The sequence below is a fragment of the Choristoneura fumiferana genome, chromosome 13 (genome assembly GCF_025370935.1).
Source record: "Choristoneura fumiferana chromosome 13, NRCan_CFum_1, whole genome shotgun sequence".
NCBI classification, from domain to species: domain Eukaryota; kingdom Metazoa; phylum Arthropoda; class Insecta; order Lepidoptera; family Tortricidae; genus Choristoneura; species Choristoneura fumiferana.
Window position 1 is genome coordinate 14,556,362 of NC_133484.1, and position 27,018 is coordinate 14,583,379.

General features: G+C 35.6%; 1 protein-coding gene across 1 annotated transcript in view; it reads left to right on the top strand.

Annotated features, from left to right (window-relative positions):
- The first annotated feature begins 2,381 nt into the window (after positions 1 to 2,381).
- Positions 2,382 to 27,018, top strand: part of cmpy (crimpy) — a 55,987-nt gene continuing 31,350 nt past the window's right edge. Inside the window, exon 1 of the mRNA XM_074096429.1 lies at positions 2,382 to 2,556. The gene's annotated coding sequence lies outside the window, so the exon portion shown is untranslated. The remainder of the gene's footprint in view (positions 2,557 to 27,018) is intronic.

Consider the following 27,018-nt stretch of genomic DNA (forward strand, 5'->3'; position numbering starts at 1 on the left):
ATGTATCATGTTTATCCTTGTATTGGTTACGTTTATGTATATACTTAGGAAGGATTATCAATTGGCCACGGAACTTTTGTGTGACCAGCACAAATGTAGTGCCCTGAGCTAGTAGTCACGTAGAAGCTTTTGCCCAGCGTTGGGGCACCAGAAGAGCATAGAATAATATAGTTTAGCATATCCATGTAATTATTTACAATAACAATGTTATTATGGAAGCGTTTGATGTTCGGCAAAGTAAATTTATATTTTTTAAGTTATTCAAGGGAAATCAGAACTATACTCACTTTCCATTCCAAAACAAAAACATAGCTACAATCTAATTTGAAATACAATATTATTAAAGAATGTTCCACTATTACGCCGCAATTATTCGTCCAATGGCGATGAAGGAAATTATGTCATTCGAGCTGTTATACTTAGCAACTTTTCAGTTTATGGGAAACGAATATGTTACTTTATTTTAGATTCGTATGTGACATATTAGAACTTTAATCGTCATTATTTCTTTGTTTCATTTTTAGTCAACCAAAACTAAGTCGTCAACATAACTGTTTCGCTTATTGCTTTCGTTTAATTCATTGTAATTAATATCTCATAATAATGAACAAGAACGTTTATGCAACATGTATATAAACGAATCTTACTGGCTACTCTTAAAATATTAAGATGTATTTTTGCCACTACAAAGGTCGTAATCATTAATCCTAAATATCCGTAGCGCTATTTACGACTCCGCTACGCGCAGTGCTACGTACGGCGTAGATGTCTACGAAAATAACGACGTTTTTATAAAAGCACGAATTGCTTATCGATTTGTTTTTTTTTAGTAATTACGCACTTTTTGTTTTACTTGCATTTCTTGTAGGTATGTATGCGTGTAAGTATGTAATTTGTCCTCATCAAAAATTTAATAGTTAAGGGGGGGGGGGGCTCCCATACAACAAACGTGATTTTTTTGCCGTTTTTTGCTCGATATTAATAACGGCACTTTTTGCTAATGTCTAATGTTGCAGATGCATGGTACGGAACCCTTCGTGCGCGAGTCTGACTCGCACTTCGCTTGTTTTTTTCTACTGCTGTTACACACATTTTTTTGCATTTATAATATATTATTAAGATTAAGAACGGAGCACACAATTTTCTAAAGCCTTCCACACTTATTTTGATTCAAAGGCAATAATCCGGCGAAAAAACAATTAATTTTAAACCATTGCTTGCCCAAACTCTATAAAGAACCGTCTCTTTCATACAATGGACACCATAAAACGCGCCGAACTAAATGCCGAGACGCTGTCACAATCAAACTGTCAAAATTCAAACCAGTTTTATGGTCCCTCCCAATGCCAAAGGAATAAAAGTAATTTAATTACCGAACTCACAGTACAAAAGGTTCTGAAATTAACTTCCTGCTACGCCACAGGCGTTTTCTGTGGAAACGGGGAGTCAAAAGTATCTATTTGTAATTGCTGAGAGCTATTACGAATTTCGAGGGGGAGTTTCGAACAAGTATCCCAATTATATCGCTGCTATTAGTTGTGGGTGATGTTCAATACATAAAACCGAATAATATGCTAATAATTATGTTTATTACCTATCACTATCACTATCCATATCGATGTCTAAAAAATAATTTGCTTCCAGATTTTTTTTCCGTGACATTATGAAGTTCTTTCGGACGCCTTTAGAGTTAAAAGTTAAAAGACATCTCTCAAATGTGAATACTTTATGTCAAATCAGTCAATGTCTGTTTGTCATCATCATCATCATTCCAACCTATTTAGCCACAGCTGGGCACAGGCCTCCTCTCAGAATGAGAGGGCTTGGGCCGTAGTTCCCACGCGAGCCCAGTGCGGATTGGGAACTTCAACATATACCATCGAATTACTTCACAGGTGTGTGCAGGTTTCCTTACGATGTTTTCCTTCACCATAAAGCTCGTGGTAAGTTTGAAATGTAATTTCACACATAAATTTTGAAAAACTCAGAGGTGCGGGCCGGGGTTTGAACCTAAGAAACCTCTGCTTGAGAGGCGATAGGTCAAACCAATAGGCCACCAGGGCTTCTCACTAGGCCACCACGGCTTCTGTCTGTTTGTGTTGTGGCCTAATTAATACAGGTTGCGACTAACACCAAGTCATACCCGCTCGCAGGATTTCCCCAGATTTCCCATCCTGCATACAGCAAAGGTAGTTCACGCGTGGAAACACGTAGACCGAACACCGGAAATTTACCCCACCGCCGGTCCGCACTTAGCGCCCCATGCGAGCATTACAAGAAAGAATAATATGACAATTTGAATTTGGAAAGTAGGATAAGTTAAGCGCCGGGTGACTTGCGCATTTCACACCGTTCTTCGTGAGCTTTCCGACGACGGTGTTGACGTGAATCAGTAACGCTCTGGACACCGTGGGAGGATGACGCTTTGCCTCTGCAAAAAAGCCTAACGTGTTCCGCGGATACACACGAATTATATAACGTTCTTCGGCGCTGTGTTTGTTTTGTGAGCTGACTCTACAAACCATTTGCTGAGGAGGGATGTATTGAGAAGAAAAGGTAAGGTATATTTTGGCTTATTTTTTATTTGATGTTATGGTGTGTCAAATAGGGCAGGATGACAGTGAATATTAAAAAACATTTGCTTCCTCGAAGCTAAGTATAATTTAAAGAGGCCATTCATACGTTTATTATTTTCGTTTCATTTACAGTAAGTAAAAGTAATTTAACTTTACATTGCTCTCCATCACTTACGTATAATACCAACTACAAGAAAATTATTAAAATACATTTACGTAGCTTTCTTATTATAACTTCAATCCAGTACTTATAAACCATTGATTTTTTTAATATATAAGTTGTTACGCCGACAAAGTAGGTAAGTGTGATTTGGGTAAATTATACGTCTATGATTATTCTTATGATGTGTAAATATCCTGAAGGATCAAAATTTTGCCGATCGGAGTGCCAGGTGTAAGCTCATGGGTAAATAATCATTCTGCTTTACTTCAAACAACGATTGCGAATCGCATATATACTTCGAGCAAATATTTCTTTAGTAGGAACAAGGGAATAGTCATGATTATCCTTGTAAAGGTTTTGATACAAAATACTTCACACGTTATTCTAAATAATTGTTATATTTATATTATAAGATATACTTACAGGGTTTTTTAAAGGTACGCTTAGGTAATACAGCTAAAAGGCGATTATTTGGACCCTTCGTCGACCTTTAACGTGCGAAAGCGACCCTCTTTATTTTATATTCACCTTCAAAACCGGCTCTAAAAATCTTCAGATCTTCATTCACCCAAACATTAGGAATTAGGCTTAATTTGATTAACTATTTGTACTTTCTTTTGAAAATAGTTTCAATGCTTTTAATTTGTTCTCTTTTATGTTGCTTTTAGTGAAGTCAAGGTTCATATTGATTCGGACTTCAGAGGGTTCGTTTTAGGCCTTTTTAAATTATCACCGGACACTAAATAACTGTTAATTTATTTACATCTAAAATTGACTACTCATTATAAGGATAAATAGAACATTACTAAAAAAAAACCTTGGTGTTGACATTTACCTTGTACATTGCATACCTACATGGAAAACTAATTTGTGCTAAGGTGATCATAAAACTTTTTCATTTATTTCAAAATAACATTGGAAGGAGAACATTTTTTTGGACTTTCTTAAACGTAGGTAATTATTAAAATATTAGATTTTTTGACGTGGTATATGATTAGTTACATATTGTATTGTATTGAAAGACTTTATTATACATTAAAACACATGAAATTAACAGAAATTAGGATAAGGCGAACTTACTCATTAAAGGGATGTTTATAATAATATTTTTACTATTTTTAAGATTCTTTTTAAACGAAACATATTTTCGGAAGCATCGAATGGGGGTCGACCTCGCATATCCTGACTTTACACGTCAATTGTGCGTTTTAAAAATATTCGAATTAGATACAATCTTAGACAAATATATTGCTAATAAAAAATACTTTTATATCTGTTTAGTTTCCTTGGGTTTAGTCATTCTTCCCGGGGTATATTTTATATTAGTTATAAATATCCTTATTTTACACATACAGGTCGAAATAAATCGCTGAAGTCTTGAGCTCAGTTAAGGCTGGTCAATAATATGCAGTCAATCATTTGTTAAAATAAATCTGACTAAATATGGAGTTTCCAAACGTTTATTTCGCAATGTCTGTCTCGGTTTTAGTTTTTTTTTTGCTTTTATAAAAATGTCATTAATAAATAAATATTTTTTTCTTTATTTCGTTGTGATTTAATGTCAACAAGGTGTAAACATCATAAATTTTATCTGACTAATAAGTTAATGCGATTTACTTCACCTTGTGCTTCGCATTGTCACGTGGACACAGCACACGTGGAAATTTAGAGACAGATAGTTGATAACCTTTATTTTCCTGGACCCGGTCAATTCAATGGCTAAGTCCTAGAATTGTTTCATCTGGCTTCGAGGGGCAGCATTTGTAATATTATTAAGTAAAAACCTATTAATAAACCTAATCGTTCTAACATTATTCGCAAGACTTTATTACCTAACTTAATCATATGGACTTATAAATAAATAAATAAAATATCATGGGACAATTGACACCAATTGACCTAGTCCCAAACTAAGCAAAGCTTGTATTATGGATACTAGGCAACGGATAAATTTATTTGCTAGATAAATATTATACTTAAAAATTTAAATCCATATTAAATAAATATTTATTATCACTTATTAGTCTGAACTAAATAATTAGAATTTACTGGATTCATTAACGGATTCCATACACTACTGAAGCTACAATTGTAGCTATAAACAAATTCCGAAAATATAGTCGGAGGCAATTAAACAATTGTATAGTTAAGAGCAAAAATATGTAGGTACCTATCTACTCGAACCACTTAAATATATATGTATCGAGACCTAATTACTTCAGAATAAAGAGCATGTGGTAGGTGTGTTCTCTGAAGCGTAATGAAAGTAAGTAGGTTTGTAATAATTTAAAATAATAATTTAATAGTTGAACAATCTGCACTAAATGATTTAGCCCCAAATTAAGGATTTCTTCTACGAGTGCCAAATAACGAATTTATAAACATACTTACTTGTAGCTATAAATTTCTATATTACTTATATACAAAAATCTTCCATCATTGTTAAAGGTCAAATTATATTTAAATAGAGACAGACATTAACGTGACAGGTGACACATAAGGGAAACATAAAAAACTCACTTTTTTGACCTCTTTTTGCTAAATAAATATTGAATTGAGTTATAAAAAAATGGCAAGGACCTTTATAAAACGTAAAAAATAATAAACGTAATAAATTTCATAACTTTCATACTGTTTTTTTAAATTATCTTAATTTTTGTTTATCTTTTAAACAGTAATAGTTAGACTAACAGTGTCTTAGAGAAATGAACTTCATTTGACCAACAGAATGTTCACTATTATCTGTAGGACGTCCACTGTTGGACACAAGTAGGTCCCCCCCATAGACCTTCAGTTTTGATACTATAGTTTTTAAGTATTTTATTTGTAATTATATTATTATGAAAAAAAGACTTTCTGCCAAGTTTCTTGCGGCGCATTCTTCTTGGCAATGATGGTCTTTCCGAAAGCGCTGGTAGTTTAAAAATGACGTTTAAAAGTGCCCATTGCGGCCTACTGAATAAATGATTTGAATTTGAATTTGTTGCTTCGGTTGGAATCGGCGTGCATCCACCGTGAGCTTGCGGCTTTGACCAGGTCCTCCGTCCAATTCTCGTAGGTGGACGTCACAGAGTACTTTATATTGGTGGACGTCCTACGCTTTGTAGACGTACTACGTTGTGTGGACGTCCTACGCTGTGCTTGCCGATCCGCGATCTCCATTCGAAAACTTTTCGCCCTCAACGGCTATCAATTTATTTCCGTGTTATATGGCATGCCCCCAATTCGCTTGACTATCGATGAACTAAATAGTAATAAAACGTAAGTAAATAATAATAAAACAACGAAGTCTACCAATAAAGTACACTATTAATTCAATAAACTGTATTTTAATACACGTGGGTGCATTTGTATGCAGGGTTCGGGGGGAAAGTAGAACATGGTAATGCCGTGATTTACATGTTTTAATATTAAAATAGTAGGTCGGGTATAACACATTCAGGTCTGCCGAATTACGTATCTGGCCTGAGTGAAATATTCAGCCGGCGGAGGACTGTGACATACTGTATATTTTTAGATTAGGTAATTCGTACAAAAATCCCGCTCGAATTTGCTTTGATGTATTCAGTTTTTGCGGGTATTAGTTGGATTTCAATTTGTTTTTTTATGGAATTTTGCAGAAGTATTATGACGGCACCTCTTAGTGCATTGGAGTAATCTTGTTGGACTGACTGTAAACGTTGTAAGTCTGACAGTAATGCAATTATAATAACGTCAAATATCGTATTTAGAATATTTTTACTTTAACAATAACTTAGAGTAGGTACGCTATTAAACAGTAGAAAGCGGATGAAAAGGATAAAATCAGTATGTAGTTATGTCGCTAAATATCATACCTATTTACGAAAGATTTCAGTTGAGGGAAGAGACGAGTAGGTAATATTTTATATTCAACGATAACTTTGTAATATGCTGTTTGTTGCATTCCGCTCACACATCCTTAAAAATAGTTTTTGTGAAATAAAATGAATAAAAATCTCATTAAAAAACAGTTTAATGATGACAAGATTGTAAAAAGTAATAAATTGTCTTAAGGTTAATAAAATTCGCACCTAGATCTGACCGTAATCATTTTAAACCAAACCTTAATGCCGTGAGATTTATCTTAGCTAAAAGTTTGCCAAGATTAATACCTACTTTGTAAACGTGAAATTTTCTTGTGAAAATTACTAAGTTATTAAAATATTTTTCACTTCTCAGCCAGCGCCAACAGCGACAACTAAAACCTTATCAACCACAAATAAAAAACCTCGAAGGCATTTACAAAAGTGTTTAGTCAAATTGGTCGCTATAAATATTACATTCTTACTTGAATACATAATTACATCCTTGTGTTTGGTAGAAACTTTCTTCTTCTGCATCCGGATTATTCCGGGAGCTAGAATGCCACTAACTTTTAACGCATTCACTACCACCTGACTTCCACTGGTGCCACAGACACACGTGTGCGTTCAAAATCTTTGAATAATTATGACAGCGGCACTGGGCGAAGTTCCGAAAGTTTTGTCATCATCATCATATCAGCTGTAGGGCATCTACTGTTGGGCATAGGCTTTCACAAAAGACCTGCAGTTGCTTCGGTTGGAAGCCGTGAATCGGCAGCTTTAACCAGGTCATGCGTCGATGTCACTGGTGGACGTGCTACGCCGCGCTGGCCGATCCGCGGTCTCTATTCGAGAACTTTTCGGCCCCAACTGCCATCTGTTCTCTGTGCTTATGGCGTTTCCACTTCTACGAGCTAATTCGCGTGGTTAACACAACTTTGTTTTGTGTTAATAATCTAACAGTACCACACACAGGACTTATCACGCTAACACACACGAGTAATATTTACCTCGACGTTTGGGCAACATTACAGTGGCCGTGGTCACGAGTAGACTGAAGCGTAGATGAGAGTGTGTATACTGACTGAAGTGTGGGGTGTCAAGTCTGCCTAGCAGCGCGAGTCCTTCGAACTACCAGCACTTGATCACAAATAGTACCGGCACTCGTATCACGAACTACCCGCACTTAAAGGAAGAACAGTCTGGAAGACCAGTGCTGGTTTTCAACCAGCGATATGCTGAGCCGGGACCTTTTTAGAGCAGCAACACTTCTTATTATTATTTTTCCCAACCTGTGTAATGTGTCACTGCTGATAAAGATAAATTATTTTCTTTCATTCTTTCTTTCTTAATGTTGCCGAAACGTCGAGGTAAATATTACTCGTGTGTGTTAGCGTAATAAGTCCTGTGTGTGGTATTTTGACTATGAGTGAAAATCACGATAGTTTAAGACGTTAACAGTAATTAGCAGTAGTATAGATCTTTCTCTGTATTGAAGTATTTTATTCTCAGTAACAGGGCGTTTCGCATGAGAAGGAATTTCAATCAGCCCATCATTCGATGAAAGTTTAATGAACTCGAAATCTAATCTGATTTATGTACAGCTTTATTTTGCTGATGATAGGAGCAAGCGATAATGGTCACACTTTGAATACGATTTGCTCGTCATTAGGGACGCATTTTGGATGTAGCTTAAAATTCTCGATGCTCGTTAAGTCATTAAAAGGTGCGGTTAATCGAATAGGTATTTGGCTTTATGGATTTGTCACGTTGAGTGCGTCATGGAGAGTATCAAGTAAAGTGTAGTAAAAGTTCATTTGTAGAGATCCCTTAAAGGGATTAATCCGCCTTTGTACTCGTACAAGTATCTCAAAGTTTGACAATTGTACTTTGTTTCTTTCCTTTTGTACAGTGGCGGAATGAAAAGGTTGACCAGTTTTCAAATAAATTCATTTACACGTTGCAAGCACATGTTACGTTTTTGAATTACATTGTGCTGAAATATGCCATACTCAGTCGATAAAGCAGATAACATATACTGAGCAAGCGAAAACAGACCTTAAGGTGGTTAACCTTTTCATTCCGCGACTGTACAATAAAGAGTTTAAACACATATATAAAATATGTACATAATTAGGCTGCGGCTCTACTGAGGCGGAGACGAGCGGAGCAGAGAGGAGACGTGTGAACGGAGACGAGCAATCTCCGCAACGTGAGGCGGAGACGAGATGTGGATCTTGAGATGGGGATTCTTCTTCACGTCTCTGCTGCTCCGCTCTCTCCGCATCAATGGAGCCGCAGCATTATAGTAATTTATTTTAGAAGTACCTAGTGCAGAACATTTAAAAGAAAGATTGTTAAGTGAATACAAAGAGAGGATCTTCAATAAACAACATAGACTTTTTTTAAAACCCCGACATTGTTTTTTCAAAGTTCAAAAAATAAAATAAACAAATATCTGGGACACTGATACCAATCGACCTAGTCCCAAACTAAGCAAAGCTTGCACTCTGGGTACCAGGCAACGAATAAACATACGTATATAGATAAATACATACTTAATTACATTTTAAACTTCCAAAACCCGAGAACAAACATTCGTATTATTCATACAAATATCTGCCCCGGCCGGGAATCGAACCCGGGACCTCAAGCTTCGTAGTCAGGTTCTCTAATCACTTGGCCATCCGGTCGTCTATACCACGCGACATATAAATCTGCCTACAAGTTCATTACTTAATAGTCAGTTTTGACGCATTTTTGAGATACATTTTTTATGCGACGTCTTTACGTTACTCCCGGATTGTGTTCGAATCGCTCGCTTAACGGTATAGTGCCTATTCAATTATTGGAATTATACCTTTATAGTTTTTGTGGTACTAGTCGGGGCGATTAACTTTTAGGCAAAGTTAGGCGGCGGAAGGTATAATGGCTGAACCGCTTTTTATCAAACATAGCTAATAACCACCGCAAGGTTACTCGCTTTCGCGTAAATAAAACCGCGTCCAAATCAATCCGTCCGTTTAATGGCTATAATATCGCAGACAAACAGATAGACATTGGTGCCAAACTTATAAAACCCCTCTTTTAGCTTCGGGGGTTAAAAACGAGCCTACTGTTTCTTCAAAGATTGGTCACACTTTGAATTGACAGTGCTTGTCTTGTCTTGCTTGACATTGACTTTGAAAGAACCGCAACTTGTGTTATTTAAGGCTAACAATGGTTATCAATACCTTTAACATTAACAAGCAGTTAAGCCTGCATAATGACTGACTATTCTTGCTCAATTTACTAATTTAATTTCAGTTTCGTATTGTAGTTGAAATTAACTTTTTTTAGTTACCTTGCACAAAATAAGCTCCAAGCTAGAGCTTAATGTGCTACACAAAACTTTGTTCAACTACTTAATAGTTAGCAGTGCAGTGGTTGTTGTTACAAATGGCATTACCTCGCTAAGGCAATTTGCAGTAGGTTTTGACTTTAAAATAATGCTAGTGAGCACTTTCTGTTGTTTATGGCTTATGCTGTATGCAACCAACATTACCAAGTAAAAAATCTGAATCCAATGTTTTAATGTTTGTACCTACTTAATATTCCTTTACTGCATAGACTATTGTGTAACTGGAATCGTTCATTTTTCTAATTACTTTAAAAGAAAACAATTGAGTGCTTCAGGCGTTATAATGTTTTTCTTTGCTTCTCTATAGTCCATATATATATTTTTCTTGGATAAAAACTATCATGTACCCTTTCCTGGGACTTAAACTGTTAACTTAACCAATTTTATGGGAATCTGTTCAAAGACTATAGCATGTTTGAGTAACAAGCATCTTCACAAACTTTCTCATTTATACCTCTAATATTACTTATAGAATTTGTAACTACCTTCATAGGGCCAGTGTTTAAAATTTAAGACAGCTATGATTTCAGTAGCCTTATTTGCAAACATCGCACTCCAGCGGGCATTTTGCAGCCCTGTCATTTGGTAAGGTTCACAAATCAATTTTCGAGTTGGCATAATAAAGTATTTGTACTTAGTATTAGGTACCTAGTATTTGTAATGTGCAATTTCAAATAACTTAGCAAGGCTGTACTCTAGTTAGGTATCTATTTTTAAAAAATATGAATACTTAATAAATTCGCAAAATATGCTCAACTAAATTTAGTATACCTACTATATAATTTTATTTCATTTCAATCTTATTTTTATTTAAAATTGAATTTCACATTACAAATACTAGGTACCAAATACTAAGTACAAATACATTATTATGACAGCTCGAAAATTTATTTGTGATCCTTACCAAATGACAGGCCCGCAAAATGCCCGCTGGAGTGTGACGTATGCTTATTTGTTATAAGCAAAGATTCTGTATAAAATATATAAGTATTTCCTAATCTATCTATATATCTATCTAATACCTTATAATAATTATGTATGTATTCGTAGATGTATTGCTGTTAGGTTTAAATTTTCTGATCTACTTTTGATGCACCACCTGTTGTAAACTAGTCCTTCCTTCTTTCTGTAAAAAAAGGGTTGCCTGGAAGAGATCGCTCTTAAGCGATAAGGCCGCCTATTGCTCACCTTGTATTTTTTTTCTCTGTGTATCTGTTTTCTGTATCGCTTACTATGTCTGGTGTACAATAAAGAGTCATTGTATTGTATTGTATACCTTTAAACGACCAATTCTTGTATAGATGTATATATGTATATATTCCCAACGATTACGATGAAATTTGGTATGTGGGAGTTTTCGAGGATGGCAAATCGATCTAGCTTGGTCTTATCTCTGGGACAACGCTTATTACCGGGATTCAGCCCGAGCAAAGCTCGGTCGCCCAGGTACTATTATTAACACTTCGAGCACAAAAATAGCTTAGATATCAATGTAACATTTATACTCATTAACAGTAAAGAGATTGACAGACTATTTACTTACAGCCAAGCTCAGCTCGCTCGAACTCAGTCTCGGGAGCTTGTCTAAATTTTTTGCAAAATATTAATTTAGGATCATATAAGTGCATTAAGAAGATTTTTTTATTTCTTATGGTATAAAAAGCTGGGCATTTTTTTATACTTCGGCGGGGTAAAAGTGAAACCGTGAGATGAAGCTTGTTTGATACAAAATGTGTACAACATATTTTTAATCTTTAAGGTCAATTATAGATCAGGAAATAAACAATAGATAGCAAATAGTGCCAGCAATGATTCAAATTGTTTACCGTTAAAAATAAGAAAAAAAGACAGAATATGAAACGGAGGAGTTGAAGTGCGTAGATCAACATAAATTGAGTGCGCCCGCTTTCCGACTGGGCTCTTCCAGTGATCATGCAACACGGAGACCATTTATTTTGTTTCCTTACCTCCCATGCGATTAACTCGGATGATTTATTATTAAAAGGGCCTTTGTAGTGACCTTTTGTGAGCACTTAACGCTCCAAATATTTAGGTACATTAGCTATTTAGGCGTTTGTAGACCGCACGCTACTTTCACGTACTTACATCGGTTGTTAGGTAGGAAGGGTAAACAGTCCGGTGTAATTTATATTGTGTAATTGATTAATCTACTGGCGACTCTGCTTGTGACAATGAGCTGACGTGTTCTTTCATTGTTTGTGGGGGGGGGGGGACGATGGCCATTTATAGTTTCTGTACAGGCTTTGTTTGCCGACTAGCTTCTCCAGCTGGTTATTTATTATTGATTACTAAATTTTAATCGAATTTCAGATAAATATATTATATGTACAGCACCAATATCTGACACAACAAGCGAGCATAAATATCTGATACGACTATTTCTAGGGCCGGAAGGACGTGTCAGATATTTTTGCACGCTCCGCTGTGGCAGATATTAATGCTGGTGACTGTACATCTTATAATTACTTTCATGTATTAAACTCATCTTGTCTCAGAAGTTTAATTTTTCTTTGTTAAAACTCAGTCCCTAGATCTTCATATAATTTTCCTATACAAAATCGATTTGTTTAATGATAATGACTGACTGTCACTTTGTTAGTGAATAATTCGTTATCGTGCGTACGCGGTAAACTATTATTATACATTTTTCTGAATTAAGGTAAACGTCCACTTGTCGGTATCGTACGCATCGGACGCATCGCACGCAACGGATCGTAGTATTCTTTGTATAGAAACTCATATAAGTGCGTCCACCTGTCCGCATCGTAAGCATCGCACATTTCTATACAAAGCAACAAATCCGATACGTCCGAAGCGTACGATGCAGATCTCCATTTCAAATTACGTGACTATCAACTGAGTACTTTTAGCGTGAAAGCATAATAAACTTGGAAATAAACATACCTAATCACTTTCGCATTATTATAAGGATAAGGCGTAAAAAATACGTTTCTGTTCCTGTCTGTTTATTTCGTAAATCATAAAAACAAACTGTTAATAATGTATCTAAATAGGCGAAACGGTTTGTGGTTTTTATATTTGAATCACTTTAATAAATGGAGCCTGTTTTGTGCCGTGCACACAAATTCTTGACACTGTGTGATGTGTAATTATGTTTCATGTTTCTACGAAAAGATGTATCAAATATTCAAAGGGTTTCTGACTGAAAGACAGAATAAGGAATGTAAATCGAGTTTCTTACGTTTCATACAGAGCGCAAAATATGTATCAAGCTAACAAAATATCAGATTATGTGGCGTTTTAGAGATTGTGTGATAAAAAGACTAGAGATAAACTTAATACTCCTCTCATTTACTCAAAGGTTGATTGGAAGTGATACCCTAAAAAGTGATGAGTTCGCCTTTGTATTATGTATCTCAAAGTTTGTCAATTGTGTTTTTTTTGTATAACAATGAGTTTACATGTATAAAATGTATGTATGCATCTTGCTTATGTGTTATTATTGTTATTCTATTCTATTATTATTCATAAAATATGACGTTATATAGCTTCTTAGAAATCCGTACTAATAAATAATACACAACGCTTTAACGCCTAAAATAAAAAAACCGATCGTGTTGAAATTCTGTATGGATATAGTTTGACACGTTGAGAAAGATACAGAATATTTTGTCGCCTAGTTTCCGCGGGATAGCGATAGACGAATTATTTGCAGACGGAGTCACCGGTAGTCGCTAGTACTATAAATGCGGAAGTAACTCTATCTCTGTTGTACTGTATGTCTGTCTGTTTCCTCATCATGCTCAAACCGCTGAAGTGATTTAGATGAAATTTGGTATGGAGTCAGTTTGAGACCCTATAGAAGGACATAGTGTAGCTTTTATCCCAGAAAATGATATAGTTCCCGCGGGAATTCTTGGTAGTCGAAATCACTGCCAAAAAATATTATATTATTAAAATATTTTCATCTGGCAAATAGGTGAAAATTGACCTTTTGTGAAGGAAAATCAAACAATATTGCTGTCTTAAAAATATACTAATTTTAACTCTAGAAAATAAAATGTAGGTATTTCAACTTGTGCGATGTTTGCTGGAGTATTACCCTTAACATCATCAAAAAATAATACGCAAACGCGGAAGAAACCGTAACAATCATCGTAAGTACTTAAATATTCAATGAAACCATTATTTACGGGCGTTTCCGTGGGCGAAATATGGGTCACGTCAGATTAGGGTCACGTGTAATCACTCCGTGGTCGATGCATCATAAACTCACGAACCAAATAAGCGATCTCGTGCTCTGATAACAGGATTTATGATCATGGAATATACACGGCATATGCTTTTTGGGCACCTAAACTTTTATTAGGACAGGGTGACGTGTAATATTTCGCTGGCCACCAACAACCAGCTATAATCCATTCCTAAAACTACTTATAAGCATTGTCTAACGTGAATTAAGATTGTTTTTTTTTTGAGTATTTTTTTATTTTTATTTCAACTCCAAATTTAGTTACTTTTACGGTTTAAGTGACTAAATAAGAAACAAACAAGCTGAGATATGTGGTGCATAGGAGAAATTCGTGTCTTTACTCATGTCCAGTGGTAGTGTAGGGGTATGGCACGCAGCACGGAATGCTGAGGACCTGGGTTTGATTCCCAGCGCTGGTCTCTATTTCTGGTTTTTCTATATTTCAGTTTGTATTTTTGTCTAACGTGCGCATCGTCCATGGTCTTTATCATATTTTTGTCACAAGTTTTCGGATAGTGACAGAGCGTAAGATGCTAAATGCAATTCTTAAGGCACGCGCATTAGGCAATAAAGCAGTCGGTAATTTCTCTACACTGGTTGCAAGCTTTTCGAGCAACTCTCAAAATATTTTGCTATTTTTTTTACTCAAAGATATATTCGGCGCTCTGGACGTTCTCCTGTTCATTAAATATAATCCAAAGATTGTAGTTCGGCTGGATTTTTTGTTTCTGTGAATGCAGAGTTGTTTCACCTTCTTTTGAGAAACGTAAATAACCGTATCGCTGGTAAAGAGCGTCGCGCACGCTATGTTGTGACGATTGAAGCAGTTTGAAATATATTTTGGTCACAACTAGTGAGTAAAACAAAGGTATTTTGAGTTGAATAAATTATTTTAAAACTAGGCTAATTCCACCACTGTAAAGACTTTTAATTGAAAGTTATCATTTAACATAGGTAAGTTAAATTTTACATTTCGCTTGTTTTCACTACTTCCAGTGCATCTACAATCTCAGCTTTTTATATTCACTTCAATCAGCAGCCTGCTGGGACAGCTGTTCAATGGAAGCAATGTTAGCCTACTCCCATATGTTCTCCAGCCACGTTTTCTCTCTTTGTCTTTCCTTTTCTTCTGCTATGTTCATCATTAGCAATTTCCAATATCTTGAAATCTTGAAATATATAGAGACATTTTGTCAACACCAATGAAATAATTCTGATAAACTTTTACAAGAATGTTCAGTACCTATATATATGTCGGCGGCCCATCGTTTACGTTTACGTTTGCGATTAATCCGCCAGATCACGAAATTCCTAGGCACATCATAAAATGGCGCCATTTCATAATATGCCTAAAAGTTGGCCAGGCATATCACGATGTGCCTGAGAAACAATACGGCAGATCGATTAGAGCAACGCATTTGTTGATATTCCTAGCTTTATACCGGGCACATCGTGATATGCTGAAAAAAAGAAAAAATTTGGTACGACGAGCGAAGCGAGGAGTGGTTAGTATGAATTGTGACCACTACGCACGAGCCGAGCAAGCGAAGCGAGCGTGCCGCGGTAACGGCCGGCGAAGTGCCAGAACCAATATGGTGGCGTTTCATGATATGCCTAGCGAGTACTGCCTTTTCGCAACGTAACGTTTGGCAACCTGTTTCATTTCGCAAACTCTAAAACTGTAAATATTTCAGGATTTATTTCAGGGCCATCGTGTAGAACCCTTTAGATTAGGTTAGGTTAGTTTTATAAAAATCCTGAAATACTTACAGTTTCAGAAATATTAAACAGTTGGGAAATGAAAAGTTGCGAAATAAAACAGGTTGCCAAACGTTATTCGCCGAAACATTAAACCTATGCCTAGGAATTTCATGATCTGCCTGAACTATCCAAATAATGAAATGGCGGCGTTTCATGATAATTATGCCTAGAAATTTCATAATCTGCCTAAACGTCACTAGGCAAATCGTTAAACGGTAATTTTCGAACGATATGGCGGATGTCCTTTAGCCAAGTCACGAAATGGTGCCGACATATATATTACCAATAACATACTGAAAGAACTCAAACAAATATTACGCCAGGTAAGTACATTGTATAAAATTACTGTTTAAGTTCTTTAGAATCTTAAATGTAGTTCTATTATAATAAAACTGTAGTAGTAGTAGTAGGTAGTACCGAAAAAAAAAAATTGTAAAAATAATGGACAGATAAAGTGATCGTCATTTGACATAAATTACATAATGCATTTATTTTATTTTTCAAAATACTAGTAAATGTTACAAGGTTGTTTTAAAATAACCTTACAAATTTGTAGATTAGATTAATAAAGTTTGTCTAGATAATAGTTTCACCGAAAATTATATAAGATGAAATGACCATTAAAATTCTTCTCTTGCACCGTGTATAATAATTATCTAAGGAATACTTAGTTAATTGCTCTACTCGTAATGCTGACTCATCATGTATATACCTTTACGGGAGCTACATTAGTGGTTTTGTTTATTATTTCGGAGAAACTTGTTTTGATTAATGTTTCCTTTGTTTACTGAATTAGGTACTTCTTTGCCTTATAAACGCCAATTATATTACTGTGTTATCTATAGATCTGGATCCATTAGGCTAATGAGTACATGATAACCTATAGAATTTCTCCAGGAGAATAGTTAGAGTTTTTTTCCTCATTTTTATTTAGGTTTGTTATAATGGTTTTGTCTACGAGTAACATAGACGGTGTCATCCCCTTATCCTTCATCCCAGCCTATACACGTCCCACTGCTGGGCACAGGCCTCCTTTCAGAATAAGAGGGCTTGGGCCCGGATAGACGGTGTACCTAATGAATATTCCTGTAAACCACAATAAAATTCGAAGTAGAAAAAATATACGAAAATTTCTGGTTTTTTAGTGATTTCACATTTTTCGCTGCTGGCATATAAATAAGTAAATATCACGGGACAATTCACACCAATTGACCTAGTTCCAAAGTAAGCTTAGCAAAGCTTGTGTTACCTATACCATAATCATACAATAAAGCGATTATTATTAATATTATTAAGATTATACAAAAAAGACTATTATTAACGTAAGTACCCTTTAAACAGCTTTTTTATCCTGAGATGCTGTCAGCACTATTTAACATAACTAAAATTGGCATATACGCTATTTATAAAGTCAAAATTGCTAAATAGTAACTTACTTATAACCCATTCCGTTATAATAATATACGAAACCATTGTTACTACAATCGTAGGGACAATTAACTTTATATTAATTGTCTTATTTAAGTAGGTACAATCGCACTGCACTATAGTAGGTAGTCCGCCGCTAGAAGTCAATCCCGCCCTGACACATGTCACTTCCATACTGAATACGTCAAAAAACTAACGTATTTAGTACAAGGATGACAAGTGTCAGGATTGATTTCTTAGCGGCGGACTACTGTAGTTAGGTACTAGAAGGTAGATGATGGAACTATTATAGTTTATAAAAAAAAGTTCGCATACCTATTATACTATACCGATTAGCAACTGGCCATCAATAAAGATAGAAAACAAGCAGGGCGGACAGAAAACAAAATATAACGTAAGTATTATATCCTAGCTAGCTACATATAGCTACTATAGAATACTGTTATTAATATACTCTTAATAAAATTAATTGAGAAGCCAAACACTAATCATTTATTAAATAGAAAACAATCACTTACTAATAAACTAAAGATAAATCCTGACTAAATAAAACAAAAATGTCAAATTAAATAGAATAAAAATATTGAGAAGTGAATTTGTGAAAAACAATCTATCTAATACCTGTAAACGAGCAATATATATACCATATATATGAACCATATGTTCTGTGAATAAATATTCATTCATTCATTCAATTCTTGTATTATATGTGTGTATATAAATATATAATCAGGATCTCGGAAACGGCTCCAACGATTGCGATGAAATTTAGTGTGTGGGAGTTTTCGGGGATTACAAATTGATCTAGCTTGGTCTTATCTCTGGGAAAACGCGTATAATCGCTAAAACTCGAAGCTCGATCGCCCAGGTACTTATAATTAAACCGGCGACTGGTTTTCTGTCTGGAACGCAAAACGTGACTCATCAATAAATACTAAATACTATAATTTATTCAGCATTTTGATGAGACTGAAATTCTGAAGACATTGTAGATTAACTGTGTGATTATACTTAATTGCTTATGCCTGTATTTACTGAAATTATAGCAATCTACGCAGGCTTAGTTTAATAATTATAATTATTGATAATTATCATTAGGTTGCGGTTCTAATTTGTGCGTACTGTTGTGGAAACTAAATTGCGTAACAGGGTGGCACATATCTTTGGCAGATTGTATGGAATGTCAACACGACTTGTGGCGAACTATTATAAAATATGTTATTCAGTTTCTTAGAGTATGTAGATGTCATCGCTATATTTGATGACAATTTTGATGCGTTAGCCAGAGGTACTAGTCGCGACTACGTGCGAGCGACACGGCGTGTCGAGTGCTTTTTCTGCTCATTTCGGGGAGATGTTTGTAGGACAATGTTATTTTTTATGGAATAGGGGGCAAACAAGAAAACGGATCGTCTGATTGTAAGCGATTACAGTCGCCCATGAACTGCAACACCAGCAAAAGTCACAAGTGCGTTCGTTGTTTGGCCGTGTTTACGTTGATAATGGGTTTCTGTAGGACATCTATAACAAAATTTTGCTTTGATTCTTTCAGTACAGACTGCAAAATTGTCTCTTAGTATTCCTTATTTATCCCTAAGTAAGCTATAATTCACGTATATTATAAATGCGAAAGTTTGTGTGTGCGTGTGTGTATGTTTGTTACTCCATCATGCTAAAACGGCTGGACGCATTTAGATGAGATTTGGTATGTAGATAGCTGGACTACTGGAATAACACATAAGCTACTTTTTATCCCGATATTCCTACGGGATAGGGATAAAATCTTGAAATAATAACCGCTGGGCTTAGAATCATGAAATTTGGTATGTAAGTAGCTGGACATCTGGAATAACATATAAGTATGTAGACTACTTTTTATCCCGATATTCCCACGGGATAAGGATAAAATCTTGAAATTTCAACAGCTGGGCTTAGAGTTATGAAAATTTGGATGGACATGGAGTTATGAAATATGTTGTTCTTAACGCAACCTCGACGTATAATTCAAGTCAATGTAAAAATAAAGACTACGATCTAAATTTTGGGAATTCCCAGGGGAGTTTTGTGAAATCCCAGAACTTCAATTGTAACTACCAAATCGAATAGTTTAAGCGTGCGAAATCGCGGGTAAACTATAGTAATTCAATAAATGTAAACTTCTTATTTTGTCTGTTTGCTCATCATACTTTTGTCATCATTTTACCAAAACAATAAAGCATGCAGACTTGGAAATAGCGTAGGATTTTCATGCAGACATTTTATAAGGCGTGAAAACCGATTTTTGCAAGTGCGAGTGCGGGCAACGCCTTAATAGTTAAATTTAAACATAGTGTGTTCATACTTAATAGGAATAGGCGGAATATATTGTGGTATGGTATAACATTAGCACGCCTAAGGCTGCTATCGAGCCTTTGAACTTAAGACGATAAAGGAGAGCTACTTCCAGGGCTTTACGAAGGATCATCTACGTGTCTTAATGTATTTGAAATAACAAGAATAACTTCAATATTGATTTAGAAATGTATTTTGTTAAAATCGAGATTTATGTTTGCTTTCATGGAGGTTCTCATCATCATCATCATCATTCCAGCCTATATATACGTCCCACTGCTGGACTCAGGCCTCTTCTTAGAATGAGAGGGCTTGGGCAGTAGTTCCCACGCGGGCCAGTGCGGATTGGGAACTTCACACACACTATTTGTAAGTTTGTCAATTGTGTTTTGTTTCTTTTCTTTTGTACAATAAAGAGTTAACATAGGTACATACTATTAAATTGTTCCGCAGGTTTGTGGAGATTTCGTCACGATGTTTTCCTTCGCCGTAAAGCTCGTGATAAATTTCTAATATAATTTTGCACATGAATTTCGAAAAACTCAGAGATGCGAGCCGGGGTTTGAACCCACGAACCTCTGCTTGAGAGGCCATAGGTCAGACTACTAGGTCACCATGGCTGTTTATGGAGGTTCTATATTCTACATAGAGTTAATACTTTTTTAGAAAATTCACTTAGACGCATACATTTAGAGGGAAGAAGATTGACTTTATGCAATAATGCATTTTATGCACTTATTGTAATTACAATCTTTTATTTGAATGAAAACGATAAGTAGCTTTGTCGAAAACCAATGGCCCTGCCATTTATTTTCGGTGAATTTGTTTGCCGTTACTGCTTTTTTTTTTGCTATTTTGGAACAAATTCAATTACTTTCACTTAACGTCAGGTAAGATAGGGGTCAATCACGGTCAGTATCATGTAAAATATATTATATATATTGCTTACCTTGTAATTTTCTCTCTGTGTATCTGTTTTCTGTATCGCTTACTATTTCTGGTGTACAATAAAGTCTTTGTATGCAAGCTCGATTATATTAAAACTACAAGCATAATACACATAGGAACAACTTTATATTTTGAAAACTTTATCTTCAGGTAATTTGATCTACCCTCCATTGGCATCAAATTTGATGAATGTCCGAAACATGAGCGATATAGTATTTGTCTGGGAACTTGAAATTAGTCTAAATTTACCCAGCGGACTTGCGTATTAAGATAAATTATCTATTTTAACTAAGCTTGTAATTACCTAAGTTTGTGCCGCGTTTGTAAACTTTCCACTGGCATTTAATCCAAGTGTTTAAAAGATTTTGGGTGTTGGGTGTTCCAACACTATCAAAATCAGTGCCATAATCATTTTGTTCGAAAATTAGTATAAAGTTTACAATGCTACATTGCCAATACTTATTTGGGTCATATTTTCAGAATTAATTTGCATATATTTACAACTTACTAACTTTCAAAAAATTACAGCTCTACATAACCTTGAATTTGGGGGTATAATCATTATCATCATCAATCAAGTTAAATAAAAAAACTAAATTAATTATATTATAAAGCCGCTGAAAAAATATCGGAACATAATGTAACTTTCTACTGAATATACTACATACCTACTGCTTCAGCACTTAGCCTAAGTTAGCTATAATATTAGCGTCAACGAGCTGACTAGTTTACTTACGACGATGTCTGAAACCTAAGCTTTGTCTTAGCTAATTTCCTTCCTCCCAAACTGTCTTTATCACATTTAGCAATTAAGTCAACCTAGCCTCACTTCAAAGACGCTAGAGCATATAATGCTGTATGATAAACTGAAACTGACTGAGGACTGCTTGCAATATTCGCAAATTAATTTATAGGTTGTAAAACGATTAATCGCAAGTGAAATTTTGTGATATTTACCCTTGTTCTTTTACAGTTTGATTAATTCGAGTTAACACTTGACAGATGGGCGTGCCCTCAGTAAATTTTCAACTTTGACGTTGCAAATAAAGTTGCAAATACAAATAAAGCCATTTTTAGTATACCGCTACCCAAGTTTACAGATTATGTAAAAACTATTTTATTTGTATGACGTCAAAGTTGAAAATTGACTGAAGGCACGCCCTTCTGTCAAGTGTTAACTCCAAGTAATCGTACTGTACTTATATGTTTTTTTATAATTTTATTATCTTAACCCTTAGCGGCCACACGGGGTAGCTAGTTACCCCAGGCTCGGAAAAAGTGAAATTAGAGGTCTAAGACTTTTGAAATTGATACAAGTAACGACATCTGCCGGTAGTAGACAATAAGTGTGAGATGTGACTTCGTCTCATAGGAAGCCGAAAACACGCGTGGCAGCGTGACCAGTTTTTCGCCATATTTAAATGGGCCGTTAAAAATCATTGGAAATGTTGAAAAACTCTCCAACAAACATCAAACAATCGATTAGAAGTCTTAAAACACCCATATGTTTTGTACAGCTATGTTTTTCAGCGTGGGGTAATGAGTTACCCCGTGTGACCGCTATGTGGCCTGGCTGAGGTGTGGCCGCTAAGGGTTAGTAAACAAAGGCTCATGTGTTAGCTGATCAGTTGAAAAAAAAAGTAAAATGCGTAGTATGTAGGTACTTCCATTTATTTAAAAATATGTTCTCTACTAAGCGAAATAAGAATGCTTCACACCTTGTATTGCGAATATTATTAGAATTATAGATAAATGTTTAAAGTCCTTTTTACCGGACTGTAAGGAGACGTAATGTTTTTATATTGTCCGCTAAGGCGTCAACCTCAAATCGTTTTTTTAATGACTATAGATTTCGCAAATCATCTATCTTGAAAATTTTGTAAGCATTCGTTTAGTAAAATAATTCCACCCTAACCCCCTAACCCAGACCTTAGCACTATCACTAGCTTAAGCCTGCTTAGTACCTTCCATCCAACCCCCGAAAAGGTCTCAGTAAGCGGTTAAATACAAGAACTTTTCACCACGTGTAACCCATAACTTTCAATATTTAGTACGGTCGGATAGTACTAGCTCGTATTTCTTAAACAATAAGGTTGGAAGTTTTCTATTGTCACGTAGGTTGTAAGTAACAATCAGCCAGGGTCCGGCCCTTTGAACTTTGCGACCCGACACCTAAAACTATTGAACTTGAAACTAACTTGCACCCACAAATTATTGCCCCGTACTGTGTACGTGATATGAAACTTCAAATAAGCTTATTAGCTTTGTGTGTTTTGTGTACTGTGCTTGGTGGTTCTCTGGAGTATAAATTCGCAACAAGGTTATCCGACAGAGAATCAAAAAAAAATGGCATATATGCCATTAGCAAGCTGAAGTGGGAGTTGATGACCATATAAGTTGAAGATCCAATAACTTGAAGGGGCCTATTCTACAGGGTGACTGGTAATTCGAGCTATTCCTTGTAGAAGTTATTCTAGAGCTTATATATTTGCAATGTTTTTGACCCAGTCAACCAGGTGTCGAAATTCAATAGTTTTTGAGTTATTCGAGTTTTAAGTTTTTTTGCAAAAAACACCGCGCTATCTGCTCTGGTCCCACTGAAAAACAGCGTTGCGGCTTGCTGTAACATTATCCTGAGTGGGGCCCACTTTATACTATTCGATGTTATTTTTATTCTTTCCATCTAATGTTTTTTTATGTGTATCGAATATGTGTAAATAAATGTTTCTCTCTCTCTCTCACTATCTCTCCCTCTCTCTCTGTTATTATATTATCCTTATTATTATCAATAATTTAGTAAAAGATGTCAACATTTGTCCTTTTTTGGAAAGGTTATGAATTGAGGACTTTAGTTCCGTAATATGTACGCGAAGTGTCATACATTTTTTTAAAATAGGTTATCGTAGTTTTTTTTTTAACTTGCAAAAGAAAAATGACGATTTGTGATTTATTAACCTTTTATTCCTAAAATCTAAATATTTATAAAATTTTATATTTTTTGTTGAAGGAATCTTTAGCTCACTGGCTACTAGGAAAAAAATTGGCTGTCCTAATGCATGTACTTTTTTTACTTTTACACTTTTAGGTAGGAAAGCGGTGTTTTTTCGAAAAAACTTAAAACTCGAATAACTCCAAAACTATTTATTGAATTTCGACCCCTAGTTGACTGGGTCAAAAACATTGCAAATAAGCTCTAGAAAATAACCCCTTACAAGGAATAGTTCGAATTACGAGTCATCCTGTATGTCCTACAATGTACTGAATACGTTGATGAAGATGATGATGTTTAAGACGATTTAGGTAGAGTCATTCACGATGACGCGTGCCGTGGTTCTTATTACAATGTCAAAAATGTATAATTTTGACAAAATCACGCGTCTTCGTAGATGGCACTTGGTATCAGGTTACACTATCACAGCATACATCTGTTGAGGAGGATGTTTGGTGGTTTTCAGAAGATCAGAAAGAGCTCTCAAGATGCAATAAATATTTATATTCTTGACACAAGACAGAGACCAAAGATATAGCTATTTCACACGACATGCGAAAATACAATTTGCGGGTGGATTCAGCCGGACAGATTTCAAAATACCCAAATAACATTATTGCTATAAATATTTTATCTGTATATTTGTCTGGCTACTGCACACATCTATAACCTCTTTTTTTAACCGACTTCAAAAAAGGAGGATATCAATTCGGTTGTATTTTTTTATATATTTTGTTACCTCAGAACTCCGTCATTTAAAAACCGATTTGATTTTTTTTTAATTGCGTTCGCCTAGAAATGTCTTCAGTTAGGTCCCATAAGTACCAAATCAGGATCTGATGATTAGACCTATAGTAAATTGGATATATTTAGTAGTAACTCGTGCATTTGCTCTTGAAAATAATCATTTGGTGACGTGGAATACTGATGATGAAGACCACAGTTGACCATCGGCATTACTACACAATAACAAGTAGGTAGTTCACGAGTTGACATTTAATTAAATTAACACAGTTGCTTAGCAATTTATGCTCCAAGTAATGAATATGGTACAACGGGTGGTGAAGCACCAGGACTCCTCAATAATGAACGTCTCTGCATCGGAAAAAGCAATCTTTCGTAAACGGTAACGAGCAGTTTATATTAAACTATTGTATCTTAGATTACTCAAACTAAAAAGCGTGAAAAAAATTATAAAACGCACTTTATATTGGGCTTCAATCACTCCTGCTGGCTCATGCTGAGGAACCGAACGACTTCAGACTGGTAAAAAAATATTTTCATGATTTTTGTAGTCGGTTCAATTTTTTGTTATAAAATTTTCATAAACGTTTTTTAAGTTAATCTATGTTTACAGTAGGCACCTGGGCGGTAGCTTGGCTTGGGCTAATGCTCAAAAACACGGATTTCATATAAATATAACAAAATGTTGGAGTTGTTAGCGAGATCTTCGAAATAGATAACTAAATAGATATGGGAACTGCTCCTTTAAAGGTTATAGATAGATGGCGGCCGATCGTAAAATCCGCCAGATCACGAAATTCCCAGGCATATCGTGAAATGGCGCCATTTCATGAATTGGCTAAGGGATATCCGCCATACCGTTCAAAACTCACCGTTTAACGATTTGCCTACTGACATTTAGGCAGATCATGACATTCCTAGGCATGCCGCCGACAGATGTACAAGGTGTCTTTAAATTATTCAGAAATATTTCAGCAAGACATTGTCATATGGCCAGTTTCACTGAATGCGTAAAGGTATTTCAGCTGAATTTTTGACTCAAAGTGTGACTACCACAATAACTATAAAACCCCGAAAAAACATTTAAATGGGTATTCGGTCAGCCTCACCCAACCATCTGTTGAAATACTTTGGAAAAAATGGAACTCACCCCGTATGTTCAAATACAATCGAATGTGTTCAAATATATATTCGTTAGTCTTTTTTTTCTTATTTGATTATGTTACGGTTTCTCATACAACTACTACAACTTTTCCGCAAAGTACCTACCTAAAGCCTGATCCCATAAACTATTTAAGTAATTAAAATTGTGACAGGTCTAACAACAAAAACAAATAACATGGTGTCCTAAATCTTTAGCGCGTGACCAACCCTATCGACAACTTATTATTCAAGCCAGGCCTATTCGAGTAATGGTTTGAGCAAACTGCTGATAACGAAACTTGGTCGTTAATAAATAGGAACGATTTGTTAGCCGGAGATGGTGTCGGAGTCAAATTGACCTTAGCAAACTTGGCGGCGAAATTTAATTTGTAGGCCGAGTTTAACTGAGATCCTTTTGAACCCTGTTGGAGCAGTTAGATAGAGAGCGGACTGCAAAATTTCGTACCTCGGTAATTGATACCGCGATGAAATGCACAATGGTTTCCCATAAAAGTAATGCTAAGTCCGAATTTGATAGTCTGCCACGGCGGAACTTGCCGAAAGTACCTACCAAAAAAAAATACATTTCCGGTGCGAAAAAAGAGGTGTTATTTAACCCATAATTAAAGTCAAATTTACTGGTAGATTCAGAGAAGCGAAATATGTCCGTATTTTTTTTGCCGGAAGTGCTTGGCAGACGCTCTCAAAGGTGACCACCAGGACCCCTAAATATACCCATCTGATACCAGCAAGAAACCAATTCCAGTCGGTAGGTATGAACCCTCATTTCCGGAATATATAAGTCTGCCAAGGCTGTTTCTGCCGAAACACCTTGACATACGAGATTATGTGAGCAAAATCTACTCCGGTCAATTATAGACATTTTAATTTACATAAATTCCGACAAAGCCGAATTTTGGTGGAGACCTTGGGTACACCTTTAGGAATAAAGTGTCCAAAGTCCCCACTGATGCCATGGTGTGCTAAAAAGTTATTTGGGGCCAAAGGTCAAAATTGAGATTATTTGTTTTTTTTTTCGAAAACGGTAAGTTTTATCAAAAAGTAGCCGAGCCAAAAATAATAGATCTTAATATCATCTACAAAAATGGTTTTATATACTTTTTTTCTAAGAATTACCATTCCTGAGATATCACGATTCTAAAAGTTGAAGGAGTCACGTTCTACATGATAGCACATTTATGCCACGTATACTATATGGTGACTGGGTAGATGTTGCTCACATAATCTCGTATGTCAAGGTGTTGCGGCAGAAACAGCCTTGGCAGACTTATATATTACGGAAATGAGGGTTCATACCTACTGACTGGAATCGGTTACATGCTGTTATCAGATGGGTAATATTTAGGGGTCCTGGTGGTCACCTTTGAGAGAATCTGCCAAGCACTTCCGGCAAAAAAATACTGACATATTTCGCTTCTCTGTATCTACCAGTATCTAAGTTTCTAACTGGTGCCAT